A 6253-nucleotide genomic window follows, 5' to 3' on the forward strand; every position below is an offset into this window, starting at 1 on the left:
CCAGGGATCCCTGTGTCTGTGTCCACCACTCTGGGATTGCAGTGTGCACACTGGATGTTGAGGATCTGCACTCCAGTCTTCAGAGTTGTACAGCAAGTGTTGAGACATCTCTCCAACCCATCCACTGCCAAACCTCTTTAAAAGAGGTATCCATATGGCTCAGAAATACTCTTCTAGTACCCTCTTTTCTCATCCACAGTCCTCATAGCCCAGATCGCTTTGGAGCCTGTTCTTCACAACTGTGCCTCCTCAAAAGTTTCTCCTTTAAAGTATTCACTGATACCTTGTTTTCTAAATTCTTTCATCTTTTATTCCAATTCTTTAAAGAATCAAGTTAAGTTCTCTTTCCTACTGCTCTCTCTCTCTTCACCTACTCTCTCTGTCTCTGTCTCTGTCCATCCTTGGTATTGTGAAACTAAGAGAACAGCTGTTTTGAAGGGATCAAGAAGAGTGGGAAGTAAGAACAGGTTTTAAATCACATTTCTTGAGAAAATATGGGGACTGGAGAGATGGCTCAGAGCTTAAGAGTTAGTGCATTCCCAGCACCTCTGTTGGCCCATCATAGCCACCTGTAACTCTAGCTCTAACAGATCTGATGTCTTCCTCTGGCCTTCACAAGCACATATGTGGCATGTACTCACACATGTATACACAATAAAGTAAGTTTAAGAAAAAATAAATCTTCAAGAAAGTATGGATGACTGAAAAAGAATAAAATGTAAATTACTGGAAATTCTTTCATTGTATATTGATTTACTTTCAGATATTTCCTGTCCATTTATAATAATCATAAATATGAATTGCAAAATATCCTCAGGGGCTGAAAAGATGGTTCAGCAGTTAAAAGTATGATATTCCTGTAGTGAGGTAGTCCTTTTGTAGTACTGACCACGCCCATTGGGGGGTGGAGCGATGGGCGGAGAGGACCTGAGGAAGGAGGTCGGAGGGGGCCAGGAAGGCGCTCTCTCTTTTTGGCGTGACTTGGACAGGAGAGGATCAGGTTGAATTTTTTGGTGTTTATCTGTCTAGGTTGTAAGTTATTTTTCCCTGAATAAACATCTATTTGGCCTATTTGTTTATCCTGATCTTTATTTACTGCAATAAGGTATGGTTTAGATGGGATATAAGTAGATTAGCCTATTTTCTTGAGAATTTGAGTAAGAATGAGATAGTATTTTACAGCTTACATTGTTGTGTATTCTTATGTGGTAAGCTATGTAAAATTAAGTTTATATTTTGTTATATTGTGTTAAATGTTTCCACTTATAATATTTTATGCACATTATTTTTTACCATATTCTATGTATGTATACTTTTCCTGTATTCAAGACATTTTGTATATTGATACAATTTGGGATATTTATCTTGCTGCCCTTTATAGTTCTACCTCTTGTCTTGATACTTATACTCTACCTCTATTTTAGGGATTTACATGTAGGTATATGTAAATAGTTATATTGTTTAAGTATTTGTTCCTGCTTTACTCAGGAAAGTTTTAATCAGTCTTTTTAGCTAAGTTCCCGAGTATTACAGATTATCTTCACTCACATTTCCTGTACCTATGAGATTAGTCAGATATAGATGCTTAATCTTCAATCACTTCATAGACATGCAGAACATGGCATTTAAATGTTTTAATATTAGTACTCCATTGACATGAGACACTGTTGCTCCTGACAGCACCGTGCACTTTCCCGAAAATATGTTGGACACTGTTGTTGCTCCTGCTGGAGTTCAATCTCGCCTCAGCTAATGGCCTGTTGGGCATAGAATTGCCCCCACCTTGACCACTGATTTGGACATGCAGTCCTATGTGCTTGCAGGAGACAAATATAAAAGACTGCTTGACCTTGCCAAGTCAGGGTAAGACAGCCATTCTATTTCCCTGCTGTTGTTGTGGTCTGTCAAGTTCTCTTGGCCTTAGCCAAATCTGGGTGTACCAACGTCGCTGTGAGACCTAGGGTGACTGTTCAGGTGGCTTGCTGTTTCTGTCCTTGCTGCACCTTTTGGAAGTTGTCCATCCGCATTTCCTGTCTACTCTAGTATTGTTATTTTCCTTCTCGGGTCTTGATGAGGTTAAAGATTAAACTATCACAACTATTATTCTCTCTTCCTAGTTAGATATATTAGGTACTAGACTTACGTTTTCCAGCTTAGGACAACTCTATTGTAAACTCCATTATGCCCTCACCCTAGGACTAGATATGTAGGTCATTTTGTTCTCGATTTTCCTTTTCTTAGAGCACACTTGTTATTCACTATTTTGTATATAGTTTTGTATTAAGCCTAAATCTTTTCTTTAGACTAAAAGGGGAATTGTAGTGAGGTAGTCCTTCTGTAGCACTGACCACGCCCATTGGGGGGTGGAGCGATGGGCGGAGAGGACCTGAGGAAGGAGGTCTGAGGGGGCCAGGAAGGTGCTCTCTCTTTCTGGCGTGACTTGGACAGGAGAGGATCGGGTTGAATTTCCTGGTGTTCATCTGTCTAGGTTGTAAGTTATTTCTCCCTGAATAAACATCTATTCGGCCTATTTGTTTATCCTGATCCTTATTTACCGCAATATATTCCAGTCTTGCTATGGTCTTAAGTGTTCATGTTCACCTCCCCCAACATGGACACACACACACACATATACATATATTATTTTATAAAAATAACAAAACACATAATGTTGGTGTGTATTTTTTCATAGTTTCTTTTTCTTCTTTCTGTCTTTTGGTTTTGGTTTTTGGAGACAGAGTTTCTCTGTCTAGCCCTGGCTGTCCTGGGACTTGCTCTGCAAACCAAACTAGCCTCAAACTCGGAGCTCGGCCTGCCTCTACCTCCCAAGTGTTCAGACTAAAGGCATGCCACCACCACTGCCTGGCTCATACTTTCTTTTAAATAATTTTGTATGTTGTTGCCAAGTCTCTAGAATGTATCTTTTAGAAATAGAAGCAAGTAGCTGTGGTGTGGTGGCTTTAATTCCAGCACTCTGGAGGCAGAGACAGATGGATCTCTGTGAGTTCAAGGCCAGCTTTGTCTACAGAGTGAGTTCCAAGACAGCCAGAGCTACACAGAGAAACCGTGCCTCGAAAAACAAAAACAAAACAAAACAAACAAAAAGAAATGGAAACAAGTAGTACTGATAGGATCAGTTCCAGTAATGTGACTGATTATAATTGTGAAGGAATGAGGAGAAGATAGTATCATTGAATGGTTTCTAAGTATTGGCCACAGGCAACTAAGTAGAATCCAGGACCTGCTGGGTGTGGAGCTGGGCAGATGATGGGTAAAGTTTGAGGCTTACTGAGTTGGAAGCACTGTGGAACATGACATTTATCTGATCGGTAGCTGTTTATGAGGGTCTGGGGTTTAGAAAAGACTTGAGGTTGTGAGTCATCATCACTTAAGTGAAGCTGGGATCCATGAGGATGGATGAAATCACCAAGTAACATCCCCTACAAAGAATGCCAAGTCTAAATTCCTAGGAGCCCCAATATTTAAGGGAGCCAGCGCTCCCTTAGTGTGACGTAATTAGGCCTAGAACTCAGGAAGATGGCAGCAATGATATGAAATACTTGGCATTGGAGAGAAAGAGGAGACATGTCCCACGAAAAAAGAGAGATCCTCAGTAGCTCTGAAGGAAACTTTGTGTCCATCTCTTTCCTCATGTTCCCCATCCCCCTTACTCCCTGTGTGGTCACTGTAAGTAGACCATCCATTCTGGGTATTAGAAGTGTGGTTTGTTCTCTTTAGGATGAGTCACAGCCCAAAGGCCCTCACATTAGATTTTTTTCAGCCTCCAGAGTCATGAGGCAGCTAGGCTTGTGTTGTTTGTCAATCACAGTGCTATTATAAAACAGTAGTAGTAGGAAATGACTATACCACTCAGTAAGGTCAAGAAGGACACAACATGCACCAAGCAATGTCATTCCCAGAAAACTTGTTTTTCACTCATGTTCAGCCCCATATACTTGTAAGAAACCTATTATGCCATTGTAATGTGAGTTTTCTGGCGTGGCAGGTCCCACCACCCTTCACAGTTCCAAAGAAACTCATGAGTGCTATATTAATTATGAAACTGTTGGCCAGTGACTAGCGTTTCTTATTGGCTAGCTCTGTCTTAAATATTAACTCTTTTCTATCAACCTGAGTATTTCTTTGGGGTCTTCTCTTACCACATTGGCCAACAGCTTTATAACTAATAGAGTCTCTGTGTGTCATTTTGGGACTGACGCGGCTCTCTGGGACCAGGCTGATGGGAAAGTGTTCATAACAATGCCATAGCCCATAACAGTTCAAAAGAGGACCAGAAAGTGACATGATTGAATTTTCTGCTATCATTAAAGTAGACCCTAAATTCATGACCTCTCTGTACCAAAGAACTTTATAACTTGAGGGAAAAGAGCACAACTTCACAGAAGGAAAGCCACAAAAAGCCACACCTGACATGATGTAACTAGTTTTTTCTTCTTTTAAAGACAAAACCAAATTACACATAGTTTGGAACTATGACACATGTGGTGAGAGCCAGAGAAAACAAGGGCTGGCTTAACACCAAGTTAGGGATAATGGCTACCTCTGGGGAAAGACGAGCATATGATTACAAACCATAACGAACCTTTGAAGGAAAGATCTGGGCTTCCCTGGAGGTCATAATTAAGGACTTGCCTTGAGGTGGCCTGAGTAGAGGGCATTCTGATGTGTGAAGTATGAGAGCGTGGAGTAGGACCATGTTTCCTGAGCTTCACATACCACTAAGTGCTTTTGGACACATGGGATGCTCCATCATCCTGAGGTATCTGGCTGTCTTCCAAATACAAGACTGGATGTTGAAGTTCCTGCCTTCTTGGAAGGAAAGAAGAAAATCATGTTGTTTTTACAAACTTCATCCAGATATAATCAGATCTCTCTCCCTCCCTCTCTCTCTTTCTATCTCTCTCTCTCTCTATGTGTGTGTGCGCAGGCACATAATTGTCCACCCATTCCTGTCATTGACCTGTCATCCCCCTGCTTTATTCTCTTGAGACAGGATTTCTCATTGAACCTGGGGCTAGACATTTTTCAGTGAGGCTTAACCAGTTAGCACTTGTTCCCAGTGCTGCTCCAGACATGAGAGTCCACACAGCTTTCACTTTGGTGGTGGGGATCTGAATTCAGGTCCTCATGCTTGCACAGCAAGCACTTTTAACCACTGAGCCATCTCCCTACCCTCAATTTCAGTCTTTCAGAAAGGCAGCCTGAGATCAAATGATCTTAAATACAAAAATAGGTGGTTAATAACAATAATCTGAAAATATCCTATTGCATATGTGGTTAAATGGCAGATCTTTTAAATTTAATTTTTTTGAGAAATTCATACATGGATATTTATATCATTTCCACCACTCCTTGCCCCTCCAACTCCCTCAATACCCCCTTCACTCTCTCCCAAATTAATGTCCTCTTCTTTAACTATTGCTGCTCTGTGTACATACATAAACACACATATAACCCACTGAGTTCATTTAGTGTTCTTTGTATGTATATGTGTTACAGGCTGAGCACTTGGGATTGGATAATTTATTAGAAAGCTGGTCCCTGGAGAACACTAACCTTTCCCTCCTCAGAACACTAACCTTTCCCATTGCTTTCCTGTAGCTAGACTTTTGGGACAAATTTGAGTGTTCAGAACTACTCGAGCTGAGTGAGAGTGACAGGAAAGGAGAGATTTGGTGAATGGAAAATGCAGAGGAGACACAAGTGCAAGAAGTTGCAAAGTTGCAACTAAAATAGCCCTACAATAGACAAATGAGGCAATTGCATCGCGGTCATAAAGGCAGCTTGTGTGAGAGCCTGTCTTCAGGAAGGCATAACTGCATTCACGAGAAGGTAGAGGAAAGGAAGAGAACAAACAGAAGAGCTTGAAACTTCCAGGAAGTTTGAGATTAGGCGGCTGTTCTTAGCAAATAGGTCTGTAAACAGGATCTCACTCAGCAGACAGGGACAATTGCCCAGAAGACTAATCAAATGGAAGTTTTATTGAGATGGAATTCACGAAACAAGTCTATTGTTTTTCTTCTAAAAAGTATTCAAACTGGTGCTTTTAAGTATGTTCACAGTATCATACAATCACTGCTACTCTGATTTCAGACCATTTTTGTCAACTCAGAAGAAAAGTATTCTCAGGGATCCCAGGTTACTGACATTCTGTCCAGGGCATTGAGCAACCCTGTAACTTCCCACCCCTGCAAACTCCTTCATGGTGATAAAGGCACAGAGCTGCCTAAGC

The sequence above is a fragment of the Phodopus roborovskii genome, unplaced genomic scaffold (assembly GCF_943737965.1).
Source record: "Phodopus roborovskii unplaced genomic scaffold, PHOROB, whole genome shotgun sequence".
In the NCBI taxonomy this organism is placed as follows: Eukaryota; Metazoa; Chordata; class Mammalia; order Rodentia; family Cricetidae; genus Phodopus; species Phodopus roborovskii.